This window comes from Manis javanica, chromosome 5 (genome assembly GCF_040802235.1).
Source record: "Manis javanica isolate MJ-LG chromosome 5, MJ_LKY, whole genome shotgun sequence".
Lineage (NCBI taxonomy): Eukaryota > Metazoa > Chordata > Mammalia > Pholidota > Manidae > Manis > Manis javanica.
The window spans coordinates 118,037,756-118,053,692 of NC_133160.1; positions in this window are offsets into that span (position 1 = coordinate 118,037,756).

Sequence of the window (15,937 nt, forward strand, 5' to 3'; positions counted from 1 at the left end):
AGTCTCTGTAAAAAAGACTTATTTTAAGAAATCTGCATAACTTTATGCCCCAGGCTTTTTCCTGGGCACTGGAGATAGTGTGGAGAGAAAGTCGATTTAGGTTTCTTCTACCTTTCTTACAGGTCTTTGCCTCCTGTCCATTCTTTATTCTCTCATTCAAATGCTGCCATCCTGCTTCACTCTTCCTTCAGCTCACACCTCATGACCCCAGTTAGTACTCCTACTAGAATTTCATCTTCAACAGTACCTGACATTTTCTGTAGTCATTTAGAAAACTGCCACTGAATTAATTTTCCAAAAACAATGATTTTATCACTATTTCTTCTATTCAGTAATCATCGGTATAATTTTTAAACAAACAAAACTTTAGAATGACCTCATTCTCTTTCTATAATTGAAGCGTGTGATGTAAAGACAGTGGTAGCAAATACATAATTATTCCCTCATCCATGCCACCTCACTAATCAGTTCAAAGACTGCTTTCCAAGAAGCCAAAGGATGGCCTTAAAAAATCTTTTCACTACAGCATTCAAAGCAAGTTCTAGACTAGGAGCCTATTTTGAAACTTTGCCATTACTGAAAAGGCAAAGACCTGCAAGGACCCCGAGAGAACAGTGTTTTAAACTTGGACTGTCCTTTAGTGACATGCTGAAGCTCCAGAAAACCAAGTAAATAAGATTTTAGTTTTCTCATCTGTAAAATTAGGTAATTGGTTTGTGTTTCTTCCATATTCTAAAATTCAGTAGCAATGCTTGCCTCCTGCTTCTGTAATCAAACTGTTTCCATCAGCGCCTGAATGTCTTTGAGTTTCCTGCATCCTGCTTTTGTTCACGTCATGCAGTTTTTTCTCCTAACTCCATTCCCACAAACACCCAGAATGCCATATTTCCACTTCTCTACATTAAAAGCCAATTCTATTTCAGCCCAATAAATTTTAACCTCTCTCAAAGAAATTTCTTTCCCCCAAGGCTCTTAGTATTTGTCCTCCAGATAGTTTATCTGACAGTAAATGCCCTATGACCTCTCTTCTCTTACTCTAAAACACCATTATTTCTTTGGAGCTGTCTATCAACAAATGAAATTATGTCCATTGATAGCACTGGCTTTCACTTTTTAGCGCTTCTGTGATGCTTGGCACAAGCTTTTTAGATACATAGCTCTATGTTCTGAATGATGACAGATTTAGAGTCACTTTATCTCATTTAGAAAAGTTTATCTGTAAAGCTCTCTTTTGCAAATTCGCCATCTATTTCAACACACATTAAATGGCACAACTTAAACACAGCAATATGTAGAACATAAATAGATCAAAGGAATTTCCCCTGCTGGATTTAATTACAACCTCAGACTCCTTCTTAACACAATCCTGTATCAATATATTGATTCACAGAGGTTGGTAGATGTGACAGCTTTATGTATCAAGCCTTGGCTAGGCTATGTTACCCAACTATGCAATCAAAAGTGCATATAGGTGTTGCTGTATAGGTATTGGGTAGATGTGGTTAACTGTGGTAACATCAGCTGAATTTATCTAAAGGAGATTATCCTTGATAACACATTTGGGCCTGATCCATTAAGTTGAAAGGCTTTAAAAGTAGAATGGAGATTCTCTTGAGGAAGAAGAAATTTAAAAATTCCTACCTGAGAGTTTCCAGCCTGAAGGTCTGCCTTATAGATTTCAGACTTGCCTAGATAGGCCCCACACTGCACAAGCCAGTTCCTTACAATAAATCTCTTGATGTGTGTGTGTGTGTGTGTGTGTGTGTGTGTGTACACATACATGCATGTATGCAGTGTGTATGTATATGTATCTGTATATCTCATTGGTTCTGTTTCTGTGGTGGAACTCTGGTGGATACAGTATAGATGTTAAATTGTATTTTCTATTCTATACTTTCATTAAAGTTTTGGACCAAGTCATTTGACCATTCATAGTAATTTTGATCAGTGTAAGCTTCCAATAAGTTAGAAGTATTTAAAGACTATATGATTCCTCCCTATAACTTTTCTATTGGATAGCATGAACTAAATATCACAAAGGCAAATGTGTATCTTATATGAAACAGCTCTTACCAAGGAGTTCAGATGGCAGAGCAAAAGGTTACATGTATAAGTACCAACCTGTGTATAGACATATGTTTGTAAATATTTCTATAGGTAGCTATCTGTACTATGTCCACTTGGACATGGTGTATAATTCTTTCTATACATTATTGGATATAAATTGCTAATATTTTGTTGAGAGTTTTGTGTCTAATTTTAAGAGGGGTATTAGTCTATAATTTTCCTTTTTGTAATGTATTTTTCTAGCTTTGGTATTAGAGTGTTACCTGTACAGAATGAGTAAAATGAGTAAGAATGTGTTTACTTCTGCTGCTATTTTTTAAGGGTTATTGTAGATAATTGGTTTTATGTTTGGTAGAACTCACTGGTATAATCAAATGGGGTTGCTGATTTCTTTATTGGAAAGTCATTAATTATTGATTCAGTATCTTTAATTCAAGTAGGACTGTTCCATTTATTTCTCCTCAAGTAAGTTTTGGTAGTTTATGTCTTTCAAGGAATTGGTACATTTGATATAAATGATAAAATTTGTGGGCATGCAGTATTCCTTTATTATTCTTTAAAGGAGTGATGATTCTTCTTTCACTTCTTGTACTTGAATTTGTGTTTCATTTTTTTCTAGTTAGCCTGACTAGAGGTTTGTCTATTTTATTGATCTTTACAAAGAATCAGCTTTTGATTTTGCTGATATTTTCTACAATTTCTTGTGTTCAGTGTCACTGAATTTATGCTCTAATTCTTATTATTTATTTTCTTCTGCATAGTTTGGTTATAGTTATTTTTTTTCTTCTGCTTACTTCTTGCTGTGTTTTCCTATGTGGAAACTTAGATTATTGATTTTAGATCTTTCTTCTATGCACATATGCATTCAATGCTGTAAATTTCCCTCTAAGCTCTGGCTTTTGCTGCAACCATACATTTTGATAAGTTGTATTTTCATTATCATTTATTTTGAAATATTTCAAAAATTTTTCTTGATACTTCATGTGTTATTTAGGAGTGCATTGTTCAAATTCCAAATATTTGAAGATTTTGCAGCTATATTTCTCATATTGATTTCTAATTTAATCCCACTGTCATCTAAGAACACACCATTTAATCCTGTTAATTAAGTTTATTCAGATGTTTGTTGGCCCAGAATATGTTCTATTTTGGTGAAGGTTCCATGTTCCTTGAGAAGATTCTGCTCTTGATGGTTTATGCAGTCTATAAATGTTTATTACATCAAGTTGACTAATAGTGCTACTTAGAACAATTATATTCTTATTTATTTTCTTCCTGCTTGATCAATCAGTAACTAGGGAGAGGGTGTTGAAGTATCCAAGTACAGCAGATTTTTCTATATCTCTTTGTAATTCTATCAATTTTTTCTCACAAAATTTGATGTTCTCTTACTATGTGTATATATGTTTATTTAAGATTGTTATATTCTAAAGGTTTCCTTAGTGTGTAAGCCCCAAGGTCTCAGGCACAGTGTTCTCCATGTGCCCCTGAAGAACAAAGCCAGCATTGTTATCCCTGCATCTGCTGCCTCATTCCACCACTTTAAGTTGTTCAAGACTTATCACTGCAAGCACAAAGGTCAAAACAATTTTTAAACTTCTGAACAGAATACATGTGTTGATTTAAAGTTTTACATATTTAGAAGTTCAAAACTAAACAAGACTCATTTCAAATTATGCGTTATGTTTAACTCTCTTAGGTAAGGCAGTTCCAGAAGATAAATGTTAGGAAATATCATTTATTCCCTTCCACTTCACCCTATTCTGATGTGTTCTATTCCTAACTTGTCTATTACACTTGTCCACTCCCTTTTGCCACTGTCCCTTTGTTCTGAATCATATCTTTCAAGAGTTGAGTACTTTTTCATATCACCTTTAATCAGCATAGCTCTCCTCCACATCTTGTGATTCTTTTCATAAGCAGAAAGGAAGGTAATGACCTCTTCAAAATGTTTAATATTAGAGAATCATGGGAATACAATTACTTTGTTCAGACATCTGATAACTGGGATTAAAGGGAAGGAGAGATGCTAATGGACATCAGTAGACCCATGTACAAATTGTTTTAAGCAAGCTATAAGCACAGATTTCTCATTTCTCATTTATGATAATTGGAAGTATTAAAAAGAAATAAAATCTCCACATTATTGAGAGATTACTTTCAGCAACAAGGTAATCTTGTTAGCTGCCACTTAATGAGTACAATATAATTTATTTTATTTTGCTGTAAGTTTATTGATGATTATTTAGTAGTTGTTTGTATCTGCCATTGAGTTTTAACTGGCTTATATTTGACATCTTATATCTGTTTTATGTGGCTTAAGATTTTAATTTCCCACCTCCAAGACAAAAAGACTTGAATATCTATTTAGAAAGCAAAACATCAAAATTTAGTTTCTGCCTTACCAGCTAACTCTACACAGTGCTTTTTTGTTCTGGGAAAGGGAGCTAAATTAGGATGGATTAGAGCCAACACTGAAGCACGAGAGGCAGAGCATAGATGACTAGAGTCAGACAATCTTTTAGAAGTATTTATACACCCATTTAAAAGTGAGAATTTGATAGACAGTGACATCAGAGATGGCTACATAGGTTGTTCCTGACTTCATTCCTCCTCACAAGAATAATTAACATCTATTCAAGAATGAAACACCACATTCTAGATTATGAGGGTGAGGCTGAAGCACCTCCCTGTACCTCAGAGACCAAGAGAAACTTCTCTGAAGGGTAAAAGAAGTGACTACACATTGACCACATTGCCCCTCCCTCAGGCCAGCACAGCCCCAGGAAACAGGCCTTCCCTTGAGCCTCTGGTTACTCCAGTGGGAAAAGAGAATCCAAGTGACCCCAGGGAGCTTCTATTTTGATCTCAACCACAGGGACTGCAGGGGAATCTGTAGACTCAACCGCTGGAGAAGTAGGGAGGGCCTGGCAACAACTAGCACACAGATCTTGGCACCTGGAGTTCATCCAAGTAGTAATCCCAACCAGTGATTTTATTCATCTGCAGAACCAAATCAGGTTTGCACTTGGAGAAGGGAACTTGGCTGAGTACAGATCTGCCTAATTCATATGCTAAGTGAGGAATTTTGTGGGCCCTGGAGCCTGGTTTGCTCCCACCCAGTGAAGGTGCTGAGTCACAGTCCCACCAGCTATGGAGAGGACCTTCCAGCCCCATCCAACTAGAAGAGTTGGTGACAACTCCTAGAATCTATGGCCCAGCAGCACTATGAGCTGGGAGGCAGGCAGGCTGAACTGACGGCCTCCAGAGCAAAGCCACTACAAGGCATGGAGGCATTCCTCTCTATGCACAGACAGCTGTATTTATTTATATCCAAGACTTAGGGTAACTCTGGACCCCTCCCAAACACACAGCCTGTTTAGGAAATTGAGGGTAGTTTAGAGCAGCCACACACACTCCTGTGCAGGCAAGGAGGCTGAATGACTGCCCTACCCACTGTTGAGAGTGTCCTCTGGCTCTATCTAACTAGAAGGGCTGATAACAACTCCTGGTACAACCACTATGGAAAGCAGTATGGAGGATCCTCAAACAATTAAAAATAGAACTACCATATGATTCAGCAATCCCACTTCTGGGAGTATACACACACAATGGAATATTATTCAACCATGTAAAAGGGGAAATATTAAAATTTGCAACAACATGGATCGACCTTGAAGAAATTCTGCTAAATGAAATAAGTCAGGCAAAGAAAGATAAACACTGTATGATCTCACTTTTGTGTGGGATATAATAGGGGGAAAAACCTGAACTCATAGAAAAAGATACCAGACTTGGGGTTACCAGAAAGGGAGATAGGGGGATTGGAGGAAGGTGGTCAAAAGGTATAAAACTCCAGTTATATTATAAATAAGTACTGGGGATGCAATGTACAACAAGATGACTATAGCTAACACTGTTGTATGATATATAGTGAAGTTGTTGAGAGAGAAAAATCCTAAATTCTCATCACAAGAAGAAAACTTTTGTTTCTTTCTTCTTTCCTTTTTTAAAAATAAAAAGTGTATCTTTATGAAAAGATGTAGATGTTGGCTGAATCTACTGTGGTAATTATTCACAATATATGTAAATCAACCCATTATGCTACATGCTTTAAACTTATCAAGTGATAAATGTCAACTATTTCTCAATAAAACTGAAACTTTAAGCTACCATTCAAATCTAAGTTTCTTTGACTGCAAAATGTGATTCTTAACCACCATATGACATAGTGTACAAGTACATATAAATAATCTGCTTTAAGTATTAGATATTCAATTACCTCTCAAAATGCTATCTGTGGGTAAAATTGCAATATTTCCAGAATCTCTCACTTGGCTTTAGTGCATCTCCATATCAGTAGGTGTTTCCAAGGGGTGGAGAGGAGTAATCCATCTCCATATCAAAAGGTGATTACAAAGGGGTGGGAGCAAGCACACATCTGGACTGGAGGGGTTTGGTGGAGTCTTTGTGCAGCCAGGTGTCAAGAGACAAGGGCAAGTAGAAGTAGACAACTGCTTGTAAGCCACAAACAGGTTTCTTCCACTTTATTTCTCTCTTTGATTTTGGCTTCAAAGGTTATTTACCCCAGGGTGGGAATCCCCCCAGAGTTATATCTGGTGGTCGTTGGCATCTCTGAACCTGAAATCTGTCTTGAGGGGTGCAATGCTTGGGTGGGCTCCCCCAGAGATGGAGGGGAGATACCCAGAAACTCCTTTGAATGGTGGGGAGACCCGGTGGCTATTGCAGTGGTGGGTAACAACTCACCCTTACCACTGACAGTAGTGGATGGTGCTACTTCATTCACCCTGGAGCCCCCATCTGTGAGGTTTACAATTGGGGAGCCACTAGTGAGAAACTGATCTAGGGTAAAGCACCTCTTAGATGGGTCTAGCCGTAAAGCACCTAGGGAGCCCCTAGTGGGAAACTGGTCTAGGGTAAAACACTGAAAGCTGTGGAATTAGCCCTCTGTGAGATAGAAGACTGCTTAGAGGCCATGAGTGGCCATGTAACAGCCAGGATTGTGGGACTTTTGTTTCTCAAGGTATTGGAAAGGGTTATCAAGGAGAGAGAAACACTATAGCAGCACTTGGAGGAGCTGGGCAAAGACCTATGGGATGCCCTTAAGAAACAGAGACAGTTATTGAGAAGACAGGTTGAGTTCCTGGAAGATATGTTAGCAGCAAGAGAGGAGGCAGGAGGAGAAAATGCTTTGCAGGAGGCTATCAGGGAGGGAGAAGAAAGAGTGGTGATTTCAGCCCCAGAGATGGTAGAGAAGATGTTGGGAGAGGATGAGGGGGTGGAGCCAAGGGCAGAACTGTTGCCAAGGCCACGGCCCAAGGCACCAACCCCTCCAGTATTAAAGGCCTACCTGGTTGTAATTAAGAAAATAGAAATGCAACAAGGACAGGCTCGTCAGGGAAGGAGCTGCCCCTCCCCAGGCTGTGGAGCACTCCATGCTCTGCCCCTATACCCAGGATGAACTGGTGGATATGAGTTTCTACCTACATGGCTTTTGTATCTTTGATATATAGATATAGGCATGGAAAATGTTATGTCAGGTTCTGAAATGGGTAGACTGGTTTTGCTGACAACTCACCATTCTCTCTGGCAATATTTGCATAGTGCCTATCACACCTCAGGGAATCAGGTGCTTCTGGATTGGCTGACAGCAGCCATTGGGGCAGTTTGGCTTAATCAGAATGATTTACCATACTTACCCACTAGCTGGAAAAGCATATGCAGAGCTCCAGCAGGTGTTATTGGAGGTGGAAATGAAAAATACCATCTATAATATGGACCCCAAGGGCCCTAATGAGGAGCTGTTCACTGTAGGAATGAGAAATCTGGTGCTCCATATAGCTCCCCCATCTCTCTTTGGGTCCCTAGTGACTATTCTTGCCCCCCACATAGGGCAACCCATAAGTGAGACTACTTGTACTTTAGGAGATCTGGGGGAGGTTGAAACAATAAGAGCACATAAGGAAGTATGAGCTACAACTGAAAGGAGAGGTGATAAGGGCCCCACGAAGGTCTCAAGGACCCAGATGCGGGTTGATCTTATAAAGGTCAGGGTAGTGAAAGAAAAACTTGATGAGCATCCCAATAGGATCTTGTTAGAACTGTGGCACCAATTAAATCCAGAGCAGTAGTTCTAGCTGCTGAGTTCCAGGACACAGAAGCTGGAGTCAAAGCCCCATGTCTGGCCTGTGTCCCTGCAAGACTTTCTGAGGGACAGTGCTCAGGTTCCACCTGAGTCTACATCCCCACAGGAGTTTGACTGGACACTGAAGTTTGACAGGTGGGGGTGGGAGGTGGTGACAAGGCCCTCACCTTGGGGGACATGGTGGGAACTGGAGGCCATATGTAGAATTAGCAATTCATTGGTCCTCTGTGAATCTACAACTTATTCTGGAGCTGGGGAACAGAGGAACTGAGTGTTCTCTGATCCATGGCAACCCTGAGTGTTTTCCTGGGTGATAGAAGGTTTTGGGGGTAAGGCAATTAGAGTAAAGAAGACCAAATCCTGTTGGGAATAGGGCATTTACCCCCAAAGGAGCATACTGTGTACATTTCTCCTATCCCTGAATATATTTGGGGGGTAGATATTCTGCAGGCTCTGTGGTTACAGACCATTGCCAGTGAGTTCAGACTGAGGGTACATATGGTAAAGGCAGTTCTGAGGTGACATGCTCAGTACCTGTCTGTAGCTTTTCCTGTACCTCTGCAGATGACAAATACTAAGTAGTATATGTTGCCTGGGGGACACCAGGAAATTGGAGAAACTCTACAGGAGTTGGAGAATGTGGGCATCATAAAGCCCACTCATAGTATTTTTAATTGCCCTCTGTGGCCAGTGAAAAAGACAGATGGCTCCTGGCATATGACCATAGATTACAGAGAATCAAATAAAGTCACACCTCTTTGCATGCTACTGTCCCCACTTTAGCATCCCTAATGGACACTCTCAGTCATGACTAGGGACATATCATTATGTTGTGGAAATTGCTAATGCTTTCTTCTTTATTGACATAGCACAGGAAAGTCAGGAACAGTTTGCCTTCATGTGGAAAGGCCAGAAGTGGACATTCACTGTCCTTCCACAGGGATACCTCCACAGTTCCACCATTTGTCACGGACTTGTAGCCTAGGACTCGGCCACATGAAAGAAACCACAAATGGTGCCTTTGTGTCACTATATTGATGATATTGCTCACATCTGATTCTCTTGCAGATTTAGAAGGAGCAATTCCTAGACTGCTGCAACATCTACAGGAGAAAGAATGGGTTGTGAACAGCACCAAGATTCAGGGATCTGGTTTATCAGTAAAGTTCTTGGGGGTTGTCTGGTCAGGTAAAACTAAAGTTATCCTAGATATTCATATAAGCACCATATAACCCTACTGGTGTAGGCATGATAGAGAGGTACAATGATTTGTTGAAATCTGGCCTCAAGTCAAACACCAATAGTCTATGGGGCTGGTCAGTTTGTTTATGGACAGTGCTATGACATTTGAATGAGAAGCTCCGAAAAGGAGCCTTAAGCCATGTGGACATGCTCACACACATTGCTTCCTCTTCTATACACCTGCATGTGCAAACCAAAGAGTAGTTATTGAAGCCAGCATATGGTCAGCAGAGCAACATTCTGCTGCCAGCCCCAACTGCATTAAACTCTGGAGACACTATTGAGTAAATGTGGTCCTGGACATTTCGACACATGGATCAGTGATGGCTGGCCCTTCTCGTACCTTGCAGAAAAGGCCTGGAAGCCTCCTGTGTGTTCCTGGAGTAATAGCAAAGTGACTTCCAAAGATCATGGTAGTGTACCCAAAACTGCCAGAAGATAAGAGTGTCTTATAGGGAAGTTTTGTTTCATCTTTATGGCCAGTGCATGTACCTCTCATAGCCCTATATATTGACCCATCTGTAACTCTCACAGGGAGGGGGATGAAATCTGGTCTACTAAACCAGGATGATATCCCATTCCTGCCACTGTCCTATCACAGGACCATTCTCTTGCATGCATCCTACCTGATGGACAAGATTTGTCTATGCTGATATCATTAAAACATGTATCTTATCACCCTTAAGGTTATTTTCTTTTTCAGGCTTTGTGGCCTGGACCAGCCCCCTGTCTGCAGCTGGTGTGATGGGTGCACTGAACTCCCTTCCCATTCAGCTACTGGCCTCCTGTGGGATGGGCAATATATGGACTTAATCTGCATAGAAATTTTAACCTAGTTGCATCCTCCAGTTTGAGGATTATCATGATTTTATTGCTGTTATTATTGTATTTTATTAGTCTGGTTACAGTGGTACAGTTTTCTTACACAGGGATCATTGCCGAAGATGGGGAGCAAGTAGATTGTGAGGTGAGATTTCTGGAGGGCTGGGCCTTGGGTAAAATTGCAATATTTCCAGAATCTCTCACTTGGCCTTAGTGCATCTTCATATCAATAGGTGTTTACAAAGGGTGGAGAGAAGTAGTCCATCTCCACATCAATAGGTGATTACAAAGGGGTGGGAGCAAGCGCTGGACCCAGAGGGGTTTTGTGAGGTCTTTCTGAAGCCAGGTGGCAAGAGACACAGGCAAGAAGTAGAGTACTGCTTGTAAGCCATAAACAGGTTTCTTCCACTCTATTTCTCCCTTTGACTGATTTTGGCTTCAGAGGTTATTTACCTCAGTGTGGGAATATAATTTCCTCCTGCAGTTCCACTATCATAAACATCATTAGGTAAAAGTTCCCCAGCTGATACCATAAAGTCTCCAAAATCTATCCACCCTCAGAGCCATACTGTGGCAGGGACACTGTCTGCACACCTGTTAAGGTTCAACTTGTGAATGTTTTCCTTCTATGAGCTGTGTCATAATTGGTACTTGTTTATCATTTAACTAAAAATAGAAATACTACAGTTCAAGCTTATCTAGGTTAATGTATATTTTGAGTGTTGATTTGAAAATTTACTAATTAGAAAAGAATGTCTCTGAGAAAATGCATAGAGTCCAAATAAATGACTAATAATATAACATCTATAATGCAGCCTATTTATAAGATGGGGACTGACTATATCTGTCCTGTTCACTCCTATTCAGGGAAGAAGAAAACAATCTGCTATAAATCTTATGGAGAAACCTCCCCTATAACTTTGAATGAGAAGGAACAAAGTATCTCCTCACAATTCGTATCTTCTACATCTCCTCCTTTCCACTATTCCTATTAGCAAGAATAACAAAATTCCTGAGTTTATTGGAAACATTTCTAAAGAAAATAAGATTTTTGTGGTTCTCAATGGAGATTCTGATAAAATAGCCTGGACAGGATTATGCATTTCATATAAATACCAATGGTGATTCAATGCTAGTTTTATCTATTGCTATTTGCAAGTGATGAAGATTAAATATTCTTCTTTTCCAAGTAATTGCCACATGGATGGATACATGATAGGCGATGATAATGAGAGAGAGAGAGAGAGAGAGATGGTAGGTGATAGATAGATAGATGATTGATAGATTTAACAGCTATGAAAATACTCCTTTTGTACTAACTGATTGGACTGATATTTGAAAATGTAAATAATTAAGAAAATAAAACTTAAAGCCAGGGGTTTAACATAATTTGAAAGGTAGAAGGAAGTTCAGAGAGTTATATAACTCAACTCTGTACCTTAGCCAAATGTGTACCGTGTTTCAAAATAAAATAAATGGTTAATGCTTCCAGTACAGTTTTCTCAAGATGTGATCTATTCACTAGCTTAAACAATTGATGCAGATTTCATTTCATTGAGAACATGTTTGCTTATTTCCTTGGTAATTATTCTTTCCATTGTATAAAAGCTAAATTTCTAAATAGATTGTATGTGTGAAAACTATACTCTCCCATTGTTTTGTCTGAATTGTTCTTTTTTGAGGTTTTATGCATGAAGCACACTGGAATTCTACAACAAATCCAAAACACAAGGAAAGTAAGCCAGAAAAAAAGCATAAAAAACCCACAAAAAATAATAAAATAAATAGATACAAAATAAAATATTTCCAAAGCAGCCTACTGGTAAAGGCATAGTATGTGAGTGTTATAAAAATTCTATGCCAATATCCAGATTTTTCATTGTTAGTACAGTTTTACTTTTTTTGAGATATAACACACACACACAAGTGTGTACAAATCTTAGGTATCCAGTTAAATATTCCCAAGTAAACACATTTGGGAAACCATATCCTTATCTCAAAAAGAGAACAATACCAATCCACCAGAGCCTTCCTCTCCACTGTATCCCTTCCCAGGCAATATTCCCCACACTGAAAACCACAGTCCTGATTTCCAACACAATAGATTGCCTTTTTTAAAATTGATATCAATGGAATGTTACAGATGGACTCTTTGGTTTTCTGGATTCTTTCACTCAACATCATAATTGGAGATTTATCCACATTGCATATAGTTGTAGTTTTTTCATTTTCATTATTATCGAGTATTCCCTTATGGGAATATACCAATATTTATTTGCTCATGATGGGTATTTGAAGTTTCCAGTTTGGTTTTTTTTCACTGCTTTGAACATTCTTGTTCATATTTTTGCTATAATATTTTTGATTCATTTCCCTTGAGTTTCATCTTAAGGCCAAATTACTTGATAATATAATATGCATAGGTTTAAGACATACTACAAAAGAGTTTTCTGAAGTGGTTTATACTGATTCACATTTACACTAGCAGTACATGAGAGTTTCAGTCCCACACTCTCCCATCATTGATTACTTTATGTGATTTAGTAATAAAAATGATGACCACACTTTAGTCATCTTGTGTGTGTATCAGGCTGTGGTTATAATTTACATTGCCCTATTGACCAACAAAGTTGAGTAATTTTTCATGTTAATTGATCATTTTAATGTCATTGTTTATGAAGTTCTTATTCAAATCATTTTCTTATTTTTCTATGTGCTGACTGTCTTTTCTTATTCATTTGAAAGATATGCATGTGCCTGTTGTATATGTGGGTGTGTTTATACAAATGTGTGTATATATTTTGATTATAAGTCCTTTCTTACTATACGTACTTCAAATATATTCCCTGATTCTGTGATTGACATTTGGTCTTTTAATGGAGTCTTTTGATATTCTTAGTTTTATAGTGTAATTTATCATTTTTTCTTTTACAGTAAGCATTTGTGTCCTATGTAAGAACTATTTGCCAACTACAAGGTCATTAAGATGCTCTGCTTTTTTCCAAAATGTTTATTGTTTACCTTTTATGTGTAAATCTACAATCTATCTGGAATAAATATTTGTATGGTAGAGCTCCAGGAATTTTTTGCCCTCTTAGAGATGTTCAGTTGGTCTGACAAGACCATCCTTTCCTCATTGTACTGCTGCCAAGTTTGTCATAAATCAGTTGTTCATGTATAAGAAGGTCTGTTTCTGGACTCTTGTTTTATTCTATAGTTCTATTTTTATATGCTTGTATCAGTACCATGTACCATGCTGCTCTAATAATATAGCTCAATAATACAACTGAATGTCTGGTAGTACAACACCTCCAGTTTCAATTTTCTTTAAGATTGACTTGTCAATTATTGGCCTTTTCACTTCCATATACCTTTTAACTTGATGATTTCCTTTAAAAAATAAAATGGCTATGCTTTATATTAGGATTAGATTTAATGTATTGATCAATTTGTGAAGTAGCAAGTGTATAACATATACGTCTTTCATAGGGGTTTCTTTACCTTATTTTTTTGTATTTTCAATGTAAAAATATTACACAACTTTTGTTAGTTATATTCCATTATATTTTATCTATCTTGATATCACTTAAATGTGTTCTTTAAATTGTATTTAACAATCTTTGGTTGCTGGTATATAGAAATGAGGTTGATTTTTGTTTTTAACCTTAAATACAGATACCTTGTTGAATTCTTTTTAATAAATTAACAATTATTAAATCTGAAAATGTATTAATCTTCAGTTTTCCTGTAGATTCTGTCACATCTTTAATATGGTATCATCTATGAATAATGACTGTTTAATTCTTTTTTTACAAACTTTATATATTTTTCTTTATTTTTTACTGTGGCTACTAGAACATCAAGTACAATACTGAATAAAAATAGTCAATTGAATGCTCATGTCTTTTTCTTAGTCTCTCATCCTTTTTTATTTAGGTTTGATTTTCTGTTCTTTCAAGCAAATGAAAGCCACTTTTCTCTAGGACTCCATCACTCTCTGATTCCCTCATCAAGTTATTCTTAAGATGGAAGATTTGGTCATTAATTTTCAGGTTTTATTTTCTAACACATACATTTAAATATAATTCATTTGAAAACTTATTTATCTGTACTCTACAATTTTTGAAGTGCCATGCTTTATTACAATTTGGTTCAAAAATATTTTAATGTCCACTGAGATGTTTTATTAGATTTCTAACTTAATTCCACTGTAATCAGACAACAGGCTGTCTGGCTTCATACCCTTGATGTTTATTGATGTTTTCTTTACAACTAATTATTGTCTTTGACAGAAGCAAATCTCACTATGGCAAAACTCCAAGGAACCCAATTGAAAGCTATAAATAGAGTGTCAAAATTGAATTTCCTTAGAAGTAAAGCTCCCAAGACTAAGGACTATGTCAAAATTAAAGGAAGAACTGAAATAAATTAATAATAAAACCTATATCAAACTTTCATAGGTCAAAGGGAACTGCAAACAACTAAAATTCCAGCTATTTCAGAACTCAAACACTTGCAAAGGAAGCTGTAGAATGCATAGTCTCTACATTGTATCATTCTTAATTTACAGAATCAATAAAAATTACTAGACATTGAAGAAGTGTGAAAAGGTGGTCCATAATCTACAGGAAAATCAGTCCATATAAATACCCACATCTGACTCAACTGTTGAAATTAACAACAGGGACATGATTAGAGTGAAACAAATGATCTGTTTGAAGTACAAACTTTAAGAAGATAATCATTCTCAGGACTATGTAAGTGCAGGGTCAGTATGAGTTAAGAATGAGTACCTCCTTAAATATTGTGCACTAGGCACCTCACTTGTCTCAATATAGTCCCGGCCTTAGCAGATAAGAGTTTATACATAACTGTAATAAATATGCTTAAGAATTTACAGAGAAAGAAGAGTATAATGGATAAAGAGATGTGAAACTTCAGGAGAGATTTCAAACCAAAAAAGAACCAAATGAAAATCCTATATCTGAAAAATACAACATATGAAAAATTTTTTAAAAATACATTGCATTACCAGTTGAGTGTGTTATGTTAGTTCAGACCTTGTCTTCTCAAAGGAAAGAATTTAGTTGAGAGACCAGATAGCAAGATGGAAGCAGTAAGGACTTTACTAGGTTAAAGCAAAAGCACACTTGGAAGGATGCAAGTGGCAACTGAAGAAGATTTCAGTGCCTTGTTTGATTAAAAGCTGAGGGTATTTATGTTATTTTGGTCCTCCTGATTCTTTGTCTAGCCCTCCCCTGTTCCACTTTAAGGTGGAGCTGTTGTTAGCCACTGCATGTGCTGTTCCTTGTCAGTATTTGGGCAGTGCCTCATGCACTTTGAGTTTTGATGTTAAGAGCATGCCCATTTTGGTTAATTTGCCCCAACCACTCAAGCACCCCCTTGGGAGGTCATATAGCCATCAAATTCCACCATCTTCATGTTATCTGTGTATGTCTGGCCTCACTGTGGTGATTGATACAGGATGTGTCCTCAGCAAAAGCTGGGGGCTTTTTGCTGAGGGGCCCAGATGAAGCTAGAAACTATCTTCTGTGCTTTCTCTAATAGTCCTTCCCTGCCCTCTCATGGCTCATGTGTAGTTATCTGCCTCTGTTAGAATTATATAGATTTAAAGGTAAT